The sequence below is a fragment of the Ictalurus punctatus genome, chromosome 1, assembly GCF_001660625.3.
Source record: "Ictalurus punctatus breed USDA103 chromosome 1, Coco_2.0, whole genome shotgun sequence".
Classification (NCBI taxonomy): domain Eukaryota; kingdom Metazoa; phylum Chordata; class Actinopteri; order Siluriformes; family Ictaluridae; genus Ictalurus; species Ictalurus punctatus.
In genome coordinates, this window is record NC_030416.2 from 27,891,075 (window position 1) to 27,906,568 (window position 15,494).

General features: G+C 39.7%; 1 protein-coding gene across 14 annotated transcripts in view; it reads right to left on the bottom strand.

The window, feature by feature from the left end:
• The window catches only part of LOC108271494 (microtubule-associated protein 4), an 87,526-nt gene extending 76,035 nt beyond the window's left edge, over positions 1-11,491 (bottom strand). For 12 of the 14 annotated variants that reach the window (XM_053683593.1, XM_047158028.2, XM_047158068.2 and 9 more), the window contains exon 1: positions 11,367-11,491. The gene's annotated coding sequence lies outside the window, so the exon portion shown is untranslated. The remainder of the gene's footprint in view (positions 1-11,366) is intronic. The other 2 variants (XM_047158040.2, XM_047158029.2) reach the window with 1 other exon arrangement.
• Positions 11,492-15,494: the final 4,003 nt, after the last annotated feature.

Genomic DNA, 15,494 nt, shown 5'->3' on the forward strand with positions numbered 1-15,494 from the left:
AAGACTGAGCAAAGCACACACACTTTAACAAACACTTGTTGGTGAACAGGTCTTCGTTAAAGATTTCCCCATTTAATTCGTATATCCACTCCAGACTGAGGCTGTAGGCTGACTTGGCAGGACAGAGGACACTGCTGCTGTTGCGTGAATGCACGTGTGATTAAATAAATCACAGAATAAGGAGCACATTTCAGAGTAATTGAAGCCTTGCTGCTGGTCATTAGGCTGAGCTGTAGAGGTTTAGTCTCTCAGCACTGAAGCGTGTGCATCCACTCAATGATTCCTTCTCCTCACGCGCTCACTGCACAACATTTTATCTGAAAGGTTTTTTTTTTATTTTTTAAATAAAACCTAAGCTTATGTTTAAAAAAAAAAAAAAAAAAAAAAAAAAAAGAGAGAAAAAAAGGAAGATTTAGATAGCATCGTCCACACAGGTTTCACTCCTGCTTTTGCAACAGGTCTGTCTGGTATCTGCAGGGCGTGGAGGGTACAAAAAAAAATAAATAAATAAATAAAAAAAAAAACACAAGGGAAAGTTAAAAACATTTGAATCGCATGCAAACAGCCTACGAATGCATTCCACAAACATGAACACCCCAACTCGACAAACACACATTCCTCACTTGCACATGGAGCACTTTGTTAACGTTCACAGTGATAACGTTTGCCAGCAGGGTAAACTGTGCTCCATTGTTGCGGCATACGGCTTAACTCATCGCTCTGGAACGCACAAAGAATGACTCGATCGACTGCTCCCACAACCATCAATACCACATATCAAAGTTTAAACTAAGTCTGCTTTCTCACCAAGGTTTGCCTAGTCCCAATCGGAGTGAAGGTTTTTTATTATATATATATATATATATATATATATATATATATATATATATATATATATATATATATATATATATATATATATAGAGAGAGAGAGAGAGAGAGAGAGAGAGAGAGAGAGAGAGAGAGAGAGAGAGAGAGAGAGAGAGAGAGAGAGAGAGAGAGAGAGAGAGAGAGAGAGATAGCTGTATAACGATTATTTTCATAATCGATTAGTTGGCCGATTATTCCCCCCTCGATTATTTAAAATAAAACCACAAACTGAGTATTACAGAATTAAACTTCAGACTAAAACTTTACACAACTGTTTATCCAGTTATATGAGACTGAAAAGACTCCAATACCCACAGACACATATCAGAATAAATATTATTCATTTAGGACTGTAGTTAAATTCCGTGCTTTTTGTGCATCCATAAAAAATAATGCATAAATACTAATATATAAATTGATATTATATAATAGTATTTATGCATTACTTTTTATAGATGGTAACGCTGACAAACAGTAAACTGAAGAAAGTCATTGTTGGTGACTCTGGGTATTAGGCTAAAGCTAGCGGCGGCACATTACGTGCGTATGACATCACGCGCCATTGACTAGGAAGTGGCTTATACTTCCAGTTTGTAAAAAAAACCCACTAGTGTTATATTTGAGAGGATATTACTTTTCTAAAATTCACACACTAGACGGTAGAGTACACAGTGCACAGTCTAAGTGTGCATTACATCATTTGGGACACAAGTTTAGTATTTACTCTCCGAAGCGTGTTTTCGGAACAGAAGTAACGTAATGAGTAAACGTGCTGCACGCAGACCAACTAATCCATAATGAGATTCATTGAGAATGATTTTCATAATCGATTATTATCAATTAGTTGTTGCAGATCTAATTACTAAATAAATATATAAATATTTGATGATTAGGTTCAGAGTTTTACTCATAAACCTCGTTCAAAAACATGATTACATAAATTATTAAATGATATGATTCAATCATTTCAAAACATCAGGATTGTTTGCATAGTTTTTTTTTTTCTCTGGTCTACGGTGCGTACAAATGTACAAGAATACATTATACTACTACAGCATTCCTCTAGTGCGTATTTTGTGATTTGCATGTCAAGGAATGGCAATTCGTGTCCAGTTCCTGGAGTTGGGTCAAGTCAGGTTTAATCTCAGTGAAATTAAATGACACTGTTTGGAAGTGGACATAAACCACCTCCCACAGGTGATTATAGTCTACAGCAGAGATGAGCACTGTGTGCACACCCGACTAAACACCGAGGGGGTGAACAAATGAGGGTTTGTGTCAAATGCCCAACGTACTCTATATAAATGTGTCCATTGCCAAACACAAGGTTTTGGTTACCCACAAACTTAATAAACTTGGCTATCTAATGTAATTAACCTCAAAAGTATGAATCCCGACAATGCCACAACCAACGATGGCCAGGAGCCAAGAGAGCACAACTGCCCATGCATTCTGGGTTGGACGGATGGCATACTTTCTCCTCCTGTCAATCACAGCAACACTAGCCAAATCTGAGCTCATGTCTGTGGAAGTGGGCCGATAGCGCTTTCCTCCGAGTGTTTTCCGCTGCCCTGTAACGCTCCGTGAGCAGCTTGCTTCATGTGTCTCATTGTAAGCACGCATTAGCCTCCATCCTCCCCAGGGGTAAGGAATTGCGTAGCCATGATGTCTCGAATCTCTCATATCATGCTTGTGCGTTTGGTTAAAATGTCGACTATAATACGTGTTATATCCAGTATGTATAGGATTGTCTTTGTATGCAAATGTCAAAAGTGGTAATGGGTAGTACTTTTTACACCAATTTAGTAAACAAATATCATTTTAAACATGCCTTATGATAGCCCAGACATGAAAACTGCTTGTCCCATGTGCCAGGGCTAGTGATGTGTCCACTCCTGGCCCACACAAGGTCCCTTCTATTTCCAGAATCTTTTCCTATTTCAAAATCCTGTCTGTCTACAGTTCATCACAATAACTCTTAGAAAAAAATGTTTTTTTAAAAAAGACAGGACAGCCTTCACCTCACGTCACTCGAATCAATCCACCTTGCTCACTAATGGGTGTTCCTTTCTTTAACGTACTGATGGTTGTCCCACGCCTTCACAAAATCGATTGATTATGCAAACTAGAACGAGGAAAACACTAGCCACCATTTTAGGTCGGTAGCAGCCTCACGAGTCTCAACAACTAGCGCAGGAGCCGAACAAAGACTGCATGTGGAAACAAAAGATGGTTGAAAATGTCACCATCGCTTACATTTACATAAAGTTAGTTAAGGTGCACTGATCACATTCTTTCCTGGTCTGCCTCACCATTGCCAAAATAGGATTCGTCCTATAGCCCTACAGCCTGCTAGCTCTGGATTGTTAAAAACTGTTAAAAAGAGCCAGAAAAGGGCATGGAAGAATCATTTCAGAGCTTTATCGTCACTAAAAATGACACCTCCGGAGCTCATTATCTTTCAATCAATCATTTTTAAGTCCCAAGTTCATAGACTTCGTTCATTCAATTGGATAATCACACGTGGGAGCCCGGTTACCGTGTCCGACCTTAGTGCACTCTCCTGAGTCTCACCCTCAGAGCGCTTGTGGACCAGCAGCTTGCGCTACTAGTGCTAGTTTGATGCTGTTATAGTCACACAGAGCCAAAAAAGCCACCTGTCTGTTCTACACATACTGGCACAGGTTATTTTTTTATGGGCATATTGGCAACACCATGAGGGAACACACTGCAGAATAGAACAACTTTTAAATCTTTGAGTTCAATTCGCCCCACCCACTTTGCCTAACCATAATGATGACTTCTGGCCACTTGGTTGCATTGCTGCCAGTGTGAAAATGGGGCAAAACCAAGAAGAAGAAAAATAAATAAATTATGAGATCCAATGCATAGAATTCTGCAAATGTGTTCTTTTTTTTCTAATATTTCTCATCTATAAGAAGTTCTAGAAAAAAAAACTTTTCTAACTACTTTTGTTTGATATGCTAGTGTTAGATTAGTATGGAAGATGGACAGTTTCAATAAAATCCCTGTATCATTCTCACAGAGAAGATTGACTCTGCTGGTAAACAGGCTGCCTATTTTATCAGCATCATCACACTGCTCCAGGCAACAGCTTGTGCAAAACTTAAAAAATAAATAAATTTAAAAAAAATGTAAAATATTGATGATTTTTAAAAAAGGTACCTTACTTAAGCTTTGCATAGCTAAAGACTTGGTGCTTTATAGAAGTACTGTTTTTGGCACAAGCTACAGACATTTGTGGAACGACCTTGTTCTGGGGCCTGTCTGGGGAGAAGGCCCCCTCCTGGATGCCGAAGCACAACCACAGGGTGTATTTTTGGAGAACGTTCAGGCCTTCAAGGAGAAATTTCAAGCAGCTTGGGAGGATTCCACTAATTTAAAAGTGATGCTGCCTTGCAAGTTTAGCTGTGCAACAAAAAACTGGTTTTGGTTCTCTTTTTACTCTACGTATTTATATTTAATAATGATAATAATATCCTTTTTAATATGAAAAAAAAAAGCCATAATACTTTCTCTTACTGTGTTTCAAATATATTCTATTGATGCACTGATATTGGGTCTGCCTACATATGAAGCGCATTCGGACTCATATTTATATTTATTACTTCCACGTTAATGTGTACATTTATTATGTACGATATGTGCATCAGGAAATTTCAGACGTTCTTTACCACGGATTTATCAAACTGCCTCAGCTAATGAAAACACTATACAACATCAAAAATGTGTACAGATACAGGTGCATCTCAAAAAATTACAATATCGTGGAAAAGTTAAGGTTTTTTTCCCATAATTTAATTAAAAAGTGGAACGTTCATATATTCTGGATTCATTACACAAAGTGAAATATTTCAAGCCTTTTTTTGTTTGTTTGTTTGTTTTAATCTTGATTACAGCTCATGGAAATCAAAAATTCAGCATCTCAAAATATTAGAATAAAGAATTTATAATACAGAAATGTCGACATGAGAAGAGCTCTATTCAGCTAATTAACTCAAAACACCTGCAAAGCTTTCCTGAACATTTAATATCTCAGTCTGGTTCAGTACACACAACCACAATCATGAAGAAGGTGAAAGTAAATGTTACATTTCATTTGGAAATCAAGGTCCCACAGTCTGGAGGAAGAGTGGAGAGGCACAGAATCAAAGCTGCTTGAAGTCCAGTGTGAAGTTTCCACAGTTAGTGATGATTTGGGGTGTCATGTCATCTGCTGGTGTTGGTCCACTGTGTTTTCTCAAGTCGAGAGTCGATACAGCGTCTACCAGGAGATTTTAGAGCACTTCATGCTTCCATCTGCTGACAAGCTTTATGGAGATGCTGATTTCCTTTTCCAGCAGGACTTGGCACCTGCCAACAGTGGCGGGTTACAAGTAACTGGTTTGCTGACCGTGGTATTACTGTGCTTGATTGGCCAGCCTGACCTGAACCCCATAGACAATCTATGAGAGACACCAGACGCAACAATACAGACGAGCCGAAGGCCACAATCAAAGCAACCCGGGCTTCAAGAACACCTCAGCAGTGCCACAGGCTGATTGCCTCCATGCCACGCTGCATTGATGCAGTAATCCATACAAAAGGATTAAAGCCCCAACTGAATTTATACTGAATGCATAAATTAACATACTTTTCAGAAAGTCGACATTTCTGTATTATAAATTCTTTATTCTAATATTTTGAGATACTGGATTTTTGATTTCCATGAGCTGTAAGCCATAATCATCAAGATTTAAAAAAAAAAAAAAAAAAAAAAAGGCTTAAAATATTTCTCTTTATATCTAATAAATCCAGAACATATGAAAGTTTCAGTTTTTGAATAAAATCACAGGGAAAAAAAATTACTTTTCCACAATATTAAAATTTTTTTGAGATGCACCTATATATAGATAAATACAAAAATGCAGCCTTGCAAGCTGGTAATAAAATTTTTCCAGTTTAATTGCAGTAATAAGAAGAACAGATAGAGGGTGGAAATTCAATACAGAAACAATGTGATGAGTCACACAGCAGCTTCAGAAACGCTGAAACCTCAACAGACAAAGACAAGACACTGTGTCTCTTCATGAGGCACAAATCAGCAAAGATTTGAATACATAATGTTTTCCAAATAAAGCACTAAGTCAGAGGCTGTGTAACTGCACTCCAGATCCAACCGACCGACCCACAGCGACGACTGACTCTGACCCTGTTTTGGTGCTCCTGACTGAAATGGCTTCACCATGACTCAGCAGTACAGACTCTCAGACTACAGGAGCATGCTCGGCATCTCCGTTGTGCAACACATCTGACATTTCAGGTTAATAAAAAGACTATGCACTACTGCACAGCACTAAAATAAAACCATTCATTCATCTACAGGAACTGCTCGAATGGGATGACAATCTATTGCATGGTACCACGCAATTCACACATAGGGGCTATTTAGTGTACCCAGACCACACCCTGGCTTGTTTTTGAGAGGTCGGAGGAAACCCAAGAACCTGGAGGAAAGCCATGACGATGCGTGGAGAACATGCAAAACTCCACACAGATAATAACCAGAGCTCAGAGTCAAACTGAGCATACCTCGCTCTAGAACCAAAAATCCAGGAGATGGAGGAACACATGATCAAGCTCCTCCTATGAAGATGGAGACTAACCAAAAGCTCGAAGCCAACGAAGTCCAACTCTGAAGTCATGAGAAAGTTTTCTTTCCCCTGATACTACCAGCCTGATATAAGACTCAAACTAAACGAATCACCACAATCCACACAGGTTGTTCAGCTCTACATGTATTAACATACCCAAGTATTGTAGAATTATTACAGTATGACGCACTTCTTAGTTTGCTTTTAAGCACTATGTTACTCAGACCTGTAAAAAATAAAAAATAAATAAATAATTTTAAAAAAATAAAGTAAAAGCACTTGCATAAGAGCTATGTGGGAATCAACCCTTAACTGTATTCTCACAGCTACACTGTCGTAAACAACGTAGGGATCATTCGGAAAAAAGAAAAATACACTGAATTGAAGCTGCCTACCATGTTGTGTTTGGCTCACTTGTTGATCTTTCACAATTACACAAAAAAAAAGCAAAAAAAAAACAAAACAGTAATGGTTTGGATAAATAATGATGTAATGTTAGAGGTGTGTGTTTGCTCCAAGTGTGTGGGGTGGAGGTGCTGGTGGCAATCTTAAAAATGCAACAACAAAAAAAAAATACACCGTTTATTTTCACAATCACTAATGAAGTCGTTTGCTAAACATCAAATTTGTGTTCTTTTAGTTATTTACATTTCATTTCTGCATATTCTGTATGAAGAACCAAATAGTTTGGTTCTATTAATTTGCTCAATAACCCAATATGTGTACTATTTCTTATTCTTGTGCTGTGATGAGTTTCCTGCAATAACAATGGATTTGCTCCATGGACTCAATAACGCATGATTATATATTATATATATATAATATAATATATTATATCTTTTAATGTGATAACACTGAAGAAATGACACGTTGCTACAAAGTAAAGTAGTGAGTGTACAGCTTGTGTAACAGTGTAAATTTGCTGTCCCCTCAAAATAACTCAACACACAGCCATTAATGTCTAAACCGCTAGCAACAAAAGTGAGTAGACCACTAAGTGAAAATGTCCAAATTGGGCCCAATTAGCCATTTTCCCTCCCTGGTGTCATGTGACTTGTTAGTGTTACAAGGTCTCAGGTGTGTTAAATTTGGTGTCATCGCTTTCACACTCCCTCATACTGGTCACTGAAAGTTCAACATGGCACCTCATGGCAAAGAACTCTCTGAGGATCTGAAAGAAAGAATTTTTGCTCTACATAAAGATGGTCTAGGCTATAAGAAGATTGCCAAGACCCTGACACTGAGCTGCAGCACGGTGGCCAAGACCATACAGCGGTTTAACAGGACAGGTTCCACTCAGAACAGGCCTCGCCATGGTCGACCAAAGAAGTTGAGTGCATGTGCTCACCGTCAAATCCAGTGGTTGTCTTTGGGAAATAGACGTATGAGTGCTGCCAGCATTGCTGCAGAGGTTGAAGGGGTGGGGGGTCAGCCTGTCAGTGCTCAGACCATACGCCGCACACTGAATCAAATTGGTCTGCATGGCTGTTGTCCCAGAAGGAAGCCTCTGCTAAAGATGATGCACAAGAAAGCCCGCAAACAGTTTGCTGAAGACAAGCAGACTAAGGACATGGATTACTGGAACCATGTCCTGTGGTCTGATGAGACCAAGATAAACTTATTTGGTTCAGATGGTGTCAAGCGTGTTTGGTGGCAACTAGGCGAGGAGTACAAAGACAAGTGTGTCTTGCCTACAGTCAAGCATGGTGGTGGGAGTGTCATGGTGTGGGGCTGCATGAGTGCTGCCAGAACTGAGGAGCTACAGTTCATTGAAGGAACCATGAATGCCAACATGTACTGTGACATACTGAAGCAGAGCATGATCCCCTCCCTTCGGAGACTGGGCGGCAGGGCAGTATTTCAGCATGATAACGATCCCAAACACACCTCCAAGACGACCACTGCCTTGCTAAAGAAGCTGAGGGTGAAGGTGATGGACCGGCCAAGCATGTCTCCAGACCTAAACCCTATTGAGCATCTGTGGGGCATCCTCAAACGGAAGGTGGTGGAGCACAAGGTCTCTAACATCCACCAGCTCCGTGATGTCGTCATGGAGGAGTGGAAGAGGACTCCAGTGGCAACCTGTGAAGCTCTGGTGAACTCCATGCCCAAGAGGGTTAAGGCAGTGCTGGAAAATAATGGTGGCCACACAAAATATTGACACTTTGGGCCCAATTTGGACATTTTCACTTAGGGGTGTACTCACTTTTGTTGTCAGTGGTTTAGACATTAATGGCTGTGTGTTGAGTTATTTTGAGGGGACAGCAAATTTACACTGTTACACAAGCTGTACACTCACTACTTTACATTGTAGAAAAGTGTCATTTCTTCAGTGTTGTCACATTAAATGATATAATCAAAAATTTACAAAAATGTGAGGGGTGTACTCACTTTTGTGAGATACTGTGTGTGTGTGTATATATACATATATATATACACACACACACACACACACACACACACACACACACACACACACACACTTCCATACATATATACAGTCAGAGTTTTATTACTGCATTGGCACCCTTTTACGAACGCATTTCTCACTCAGATGAAATTCTTTCCTTTCTGTGCAAGGTCCCTTTCCCTGGAGTGCATGAGTTAAGAGGTCTGCGCTACATAACCACACCCCCCACCCACCCCCACCCACACACACGCCCAAAAGCCCTGCAGAGACTGTGTCTACAACAAAGCAAAGCCGTGCTATTTCCAAAGTCAAAGCTATGCCTAGAGTTTACTGTTTATTACCTGGGAGATTTAACACTGCTGCTGTGCCAGGCTTTACACTGTTTCAGATCAGACAAAGGTAAGCTGGGGTTAAATTCAAACATAGAAACTGGATGCCTATTGTTTAGAAGCCTTCTCAGCTCTGCTTCACCAGTTTCCAATGTCATTAAACTGGTATGTCAGCTACTGGAGGGACAGAAAACACACGTACACGCAGTGATCAGACCCTAATTACTCATTTATTCCTCTCCATCACTGATATAACTGGCTACTCCCCAAGGCATTTACTAGCATATCTGTCCTTTATGTTAGTGGAGCAGTTTATCACACAGATAGATAGATAGATAGACAGACAGACAGACCAGTTTTTTCAGCAACAAATAATAAAGTAGTCCAAAAACTACAATCAGACCTCAAAAAAGTCTTTACAATGTGGCACTGTGAGGCACTGTCAGGACCATGAACTTATTTACTGTATCATGAGGAAAATTACTACAAGTCTCAGTGAAGTGCCTTGAAACGCACAGCCTTAATCAATGTGTTGATGTCATTTCCACTTAAACAAGAAGCCAGGACAGGGTATATCAGGTGACTCAACCATCTTTTTAAGTAGCCAATAGTGTTTAGTTTACCTCACAACCCAGACTAAACCATACATGACAGTTAGTACCATGGAGATATATATATATATATATATATATGTAAATAAATGTTGTGGACAGGATGCTTCAGATTCTAGAGCTCATTTGATTGGTGGGAGGCTGAAGTGCAGGACGACGTCATCAAAACTGACGATCAATATCGGTGGTAGACAGAAACTGTATCTTCTAAACGTGAATTTTGTCATTGTTTTGGAGCACACTAGATAATAGTTTATAGCTTAAGGATGATATATTCAAACTACAAAAGGTACAAAACGTTTTTGTACCAATTTTGATTTCATGAGGTCTCCCGTGATACCTTACTCTGCAATACAAGTAAAAGCAATTAGATGGCTGGATTTATTAGATTACACACACACACACACACACACACACACACACACACACGACTGTTCCTCAGCGCTCCTCTAAATGTACTTTTCATGGTGAAATTTGTTACTTGCACTTTAGGCCATGGATATTTGGCTGTAGTCCTGCGTGCTGAAACTGAAGGTGTGTTTTGTGCAAATTTTGCTGAAGCTGCAATTTTGCTGTACACACAATCATCCCCGTTTCAGTTGCTACTTGTTTGTTATAATGACTCATAAATGTAAAATTAAATTTAAATTAAACACCTCATGAATGAACAAGTCCAACATTTTTAATTTTTTTTTTTTTTTTTTTTTAAGAAAAATGTCTTCCTTCACTGGTGGACAACCTCATCTGGACTATTAATCGATCAAACATTCATTTGGTTCTTAATGCTCATATATAAGCAGACTAAAAGCCTACAGACTGTCTGATCTCTAATCCTGCTGGATGGAAATGTGATTGGTTTGGTGTGATGTAACACAATCATGGTGAACTAACATCTGTGATTTGAAACACTGAGCTGGCAATATGTGCAATCTGAAACTAAACCACAGATCAGGGCCCTTTTGAAACACGTGTCCAGAGACAAGCAGGCACTCCTTCAACATGCCAGGGAGAGCTGTCGTGTTTGGGAAGTTGGACAAGTCCAGCCAGCCATCTTCTCTGTTATCGCGATGACTCAAATCGCGTTCACTTTGACCAACTTTTATGCGTGAACAAAAAAAAAAAAAAAAAAAACCAGACACTCCTATTACACTACAAAACATATAACCGGAAGGCGCGAAACAATCCAGGAGAATATTCTTGCAGTAAAATCACAGCAGGGCAAAGCTTTGCTTGCATAACTCTACAGCCTTATCTTGTGGGCCGTGTCACTCATTGAGAAGTGTGCTAGCTTTAGCTGCAGCTCTTCTCTACACACACACACACACACACACACACACACACACACACACACACACACACACACGTCCCATCCAAAGTCACTAGCAAACACACTTAAACAAACAATTTCGACCACGAAACCAGCAAGAAAAGCATTACCGACGTCGAATAATCCGAGTTATTAGTGACACAGCGTGTTTATTTTTACACTCACCGTTTTCTACGCTGGTTTTTTCCTCCCTTTTTGACAGTTCCTCGGGCGTCTGTAGTATCGTCAGCGTCGCGATGATCCGCCCTCCGCCTCAGCAGCACTACTCTCTCCCTACTCTAACCACAACATACCCCGCCTCTCAAACACATTCAACCAATCAGCTTCTAGACATTCTGACTGCCACGTTCATCGTCCAATCGCAATCGTAAAGAGGTCACTTTGACAGTGTTGAACGCCTATCTGAATTCAGAGCAGAAAGTATTACCCTACATTGGCTCCGTTTACATACAACCAAATAATCTGCTTGACGGCTCAATCGGTACGTTTACATGGACAACAATATGCCAATATTAACCCGATTAAGACAATACTCTCATTAAGAAACTAGCATGTAAACAGCCGTTATTGATTACCTTGATCCGATTAAAGTCATACTCGAAGTAAACACAAATCGAATTAATCGATTTTTTTTAAGTATTCCTGTTTTAGTCGCATTATCAGGGTGCATTAATGACTACATTTACATGGACAGCAATGATCTAATTATTGACCTTATTATGACTAAGACTATGACTTCAGTGCATTTACATGGACAACAATTATCCAATATTAACCCGATTAAGAGAATACTTTGATTAAGAAACTAGCATGTAAACAGCAATTTTTAATTACCTTAATCCAATTAAAGTCATACTCGAAGTAAACACAAGTCGAATTAAGACAGGTGTAGTATTCCTGTTTTAGTCGCATTATCGACGTGTATTACAGACATGTACACACCTTGATCACACTATTAACGTCGTGTGGGAGTTTTCACCGCATTTTGCGACAGGGCACGTACACACACGGCAGTGCTCAAACGTTTTACAGCAAACAGGAAAGCACGGCTACGTCCCAAACCGTGTACTTGTCTACTATGGGCCTGTAGTAGGAGAAATACATGTATCTCGGTTACTATATAGACGGTAAGTACGCGGTTTGGGACGCAGCCCACGGCTTCAAGCAGTTGTCTATTTGCACCTAGGAGCATGACAAATAATTAACCGCACTTGAAGCGTTCGTAAAAAAAATTAAATAAAAACACCCAAAACTGTACACAGTACCATAACGAAGACGAACTGTATGTTAATACGTGAAATTCTGGAGGGACGTCGGACGGCGTGGCGCGGTGACGTAATGACGTGTGCCGTTAATCGAACTATGTTCTATAACATGTAAAACAGGAACATGATAGGAGTATTCTAAACCCGACTCATGTAAACACCTTAAACATAATATTGTGTTACTCAGAGTAAGGTCAATAATTAGATTACTACTGTCCATGTAAACGTAGTCAGTGTTGTGATTAAGGTCTTTACATGAGTTGCTTTTAGGATATTCCTTTCATGTTCCTGTTTTACATGTTATAAAACATAGATCGATTAACGGCACACGTCATTACGTCCCCACGCCACGCCGTCTGATGTAAGCAGTTTCGGATGTAGCCATGCTCTCTTGTTTACCGTCAAACGGTTGAGCACTGCCGTGTGTGTACGTGTTCTGTCGCAAAATGCAGTGACATTCAGAAACTAGGTAGGAAAGAATAATCCTTCCTACTGCCACAATCATTAAGAGAGTAACTAGCAGCCAGGTGTTGTTAACAAAATGCACAAGATTAATGAATCATAGAGAAGGTGTGATTACCTCTATAAAAGCAAAACTTTGGGCAGATTGGCATTCTGGTGCACTCAGGTGTGTGCCAAGAAGAAGGGACATTAACCATGTCCTCAGAGAAGCAGTTGTTGCGTCTCATCAATCTGGGAAGGGTTATAAGGCTGTCTCCATTTGAAATTCACCATTCTACACTGAGAAGGACTGTTTGCCAACAGAGAGCCTTCACTAAAGTTTCTCAGGAGTGGGCATCCTAGCAAATTCAGTCCAAGGTCAAACCATTTCATGCTCAGAGATATAAAGAAATACACAAGAGCTACATCATGGGATCTAAACACTTCTAAAAAAAATATATACGATCACAGGAGGTGAGGTATTGTGCTACTCAAGGCAACATGCAAATTAAGTGTTAATGTGAACTTGGTGTAGTCGGTACATCCTGTAAAGTACACGCTGCAACACTTTATAGAGTCAATGTGTCAGTGTGTATAAGGGAAAGCTAGACAGGGAAGTGGCTGTAGTTTATGTGTCTGAGTCTGGATGTGTTCTGGCCATGATGAGTGTGAAGAGCGAGCGTGAGAGATGATGACACTGCTATACTATCTGCAGACTCCCCTGTAGTAGATGCCCTGCAGTGAGGAGACACTTGTCCCTGTGATACAGCATTACATTTTTACAAGTTCAATGTTTTTACTTTTTACAACAATGCTTTAATCAACAGCTGTTTATTTTTAAGCCATTAAATATATGAATGATGCCAAACTGCACAGCTATGCGAACAGAGGAACTGACTACCCAGGGCCCAGGTGTGGACAACAAATTTGCATTTGAACGACACGGGTAGCGAGACCACAAAGACTGCACCTGCACAGAGTCCAGAAATTCAGGGAACACATCTTTGTTTCAATATAGGCCAATAACAGCTTGTCATTTTATACACAAGACAACTGCATGCACTACATTTTGTTTATCCTTGTGAGACCCCACTGTTTATGTGGATAAACAAAATGTCCCAAATGCTTTATGTACTATCTATCTATCTATCTATATATATATATATTTATTTGTATATATAAAATCCCCATATTAGGACAGTTGTTTATTACTCTTTTCTTACATTAGGCAGACACCCTTATCCAGAGTGACTAGCATTTATACAACTGAGCAGTTGAAGGCTAAGGGCCTTGCTCAAGGGACCAGCAGTGGCAGCTTGGCAATTTGAACTCATAACCTTTCAATCAGAAGGCAAATGTCTTTACCACTGTCCAAGACTAGACTTCTACATGTTTGATGACAATAATCAATGTACATAGTGTCCAGCTACTGAACAGAAATCCTGAGGAAATTCACAAGGCAGTCCATACAGGATTTCACTCAGGGCTTTTTTTTTTTTTTTTTGTGAATGTTGCAAAAATGCTTGATTTTGCTCCAGCCTTTTTCAAAAATTTGTGATGCAACTTGCAGAGTTTTTTTGTGTGCTTTTTTTTTGGGGAAAACTTCTTAAATATATGAAATTGCAATTGCACAAAATTGTTGTGCACAGTCTTTCACAGTGATGTTTGTTGATAAATGAGACCTTTTAGCTGTACTCATGTTCAATGCATGTGAATCAAGGAGGGCTTTCGCTGAATGCATGTTGTGATGACGTCAAATGACATGTCTTCGCCCAAATCTGAGGAAAATCTGTGGTAATTTTGAAAAATTACAAGCTCCTCCAAATATTGTGGAGTTCACTTGATTTAACATTAATGTCTGCCATTAATAAATTGCGAAATCCTGGAGGGACTGACAAGGCATACAGCTTTAACATTTGGGTCTCAGCATTTGGACCAGCTTTGCCTTTTTATTGTTAATCAAAGTAAAAGTTTCAGTTTGTCGTACATAAGCACTCATAAGGAGTTTATAAATTGCATACAAGATATCTATCTATCTTAGCTTTAATACTGAATGTTAATAAAATGAAGTGCAGGTGATTTGCTACACGTTTGCTTTACCTTTTCTGAAGTCACCATTAAACACTGCAAGTAGTTGTATCATACTTTGTCAAACTGCCAATCAAAGTAGTGTGTGCTGATTTATGACCCTTTGTGCTTCCCTGGCCGACATTACTGTAGGTAACCTAATTTATGACAAGGGGTGGCGGTAACCCTACCGACTATCAGTGGGTCAATCTGGCCCCGGTGTGTCTGGGCTGTGACGGAGGGGTGTGGGGTGAGTAGCCCCCAACATAAGGTATTTATGTTAATGAGCCTGATTTTTGAGCGAAATACATCTGAAAAAGCATGCCCAGATAGCAAAATTTTTCCGGCCCACTTCTGGGCCAATACTTGCTTTAGTTCTTGCGCAGTATACACCTGGGTCCTCAACCGAGATCTGGCCCACACACTGTAGACCGAGCATAACTAATGGATGTGATCCAGAACTGTCCTGCACACTGTAAACAGATTGTGATGCACTATTGTGAATAGAAATTATGAGTAT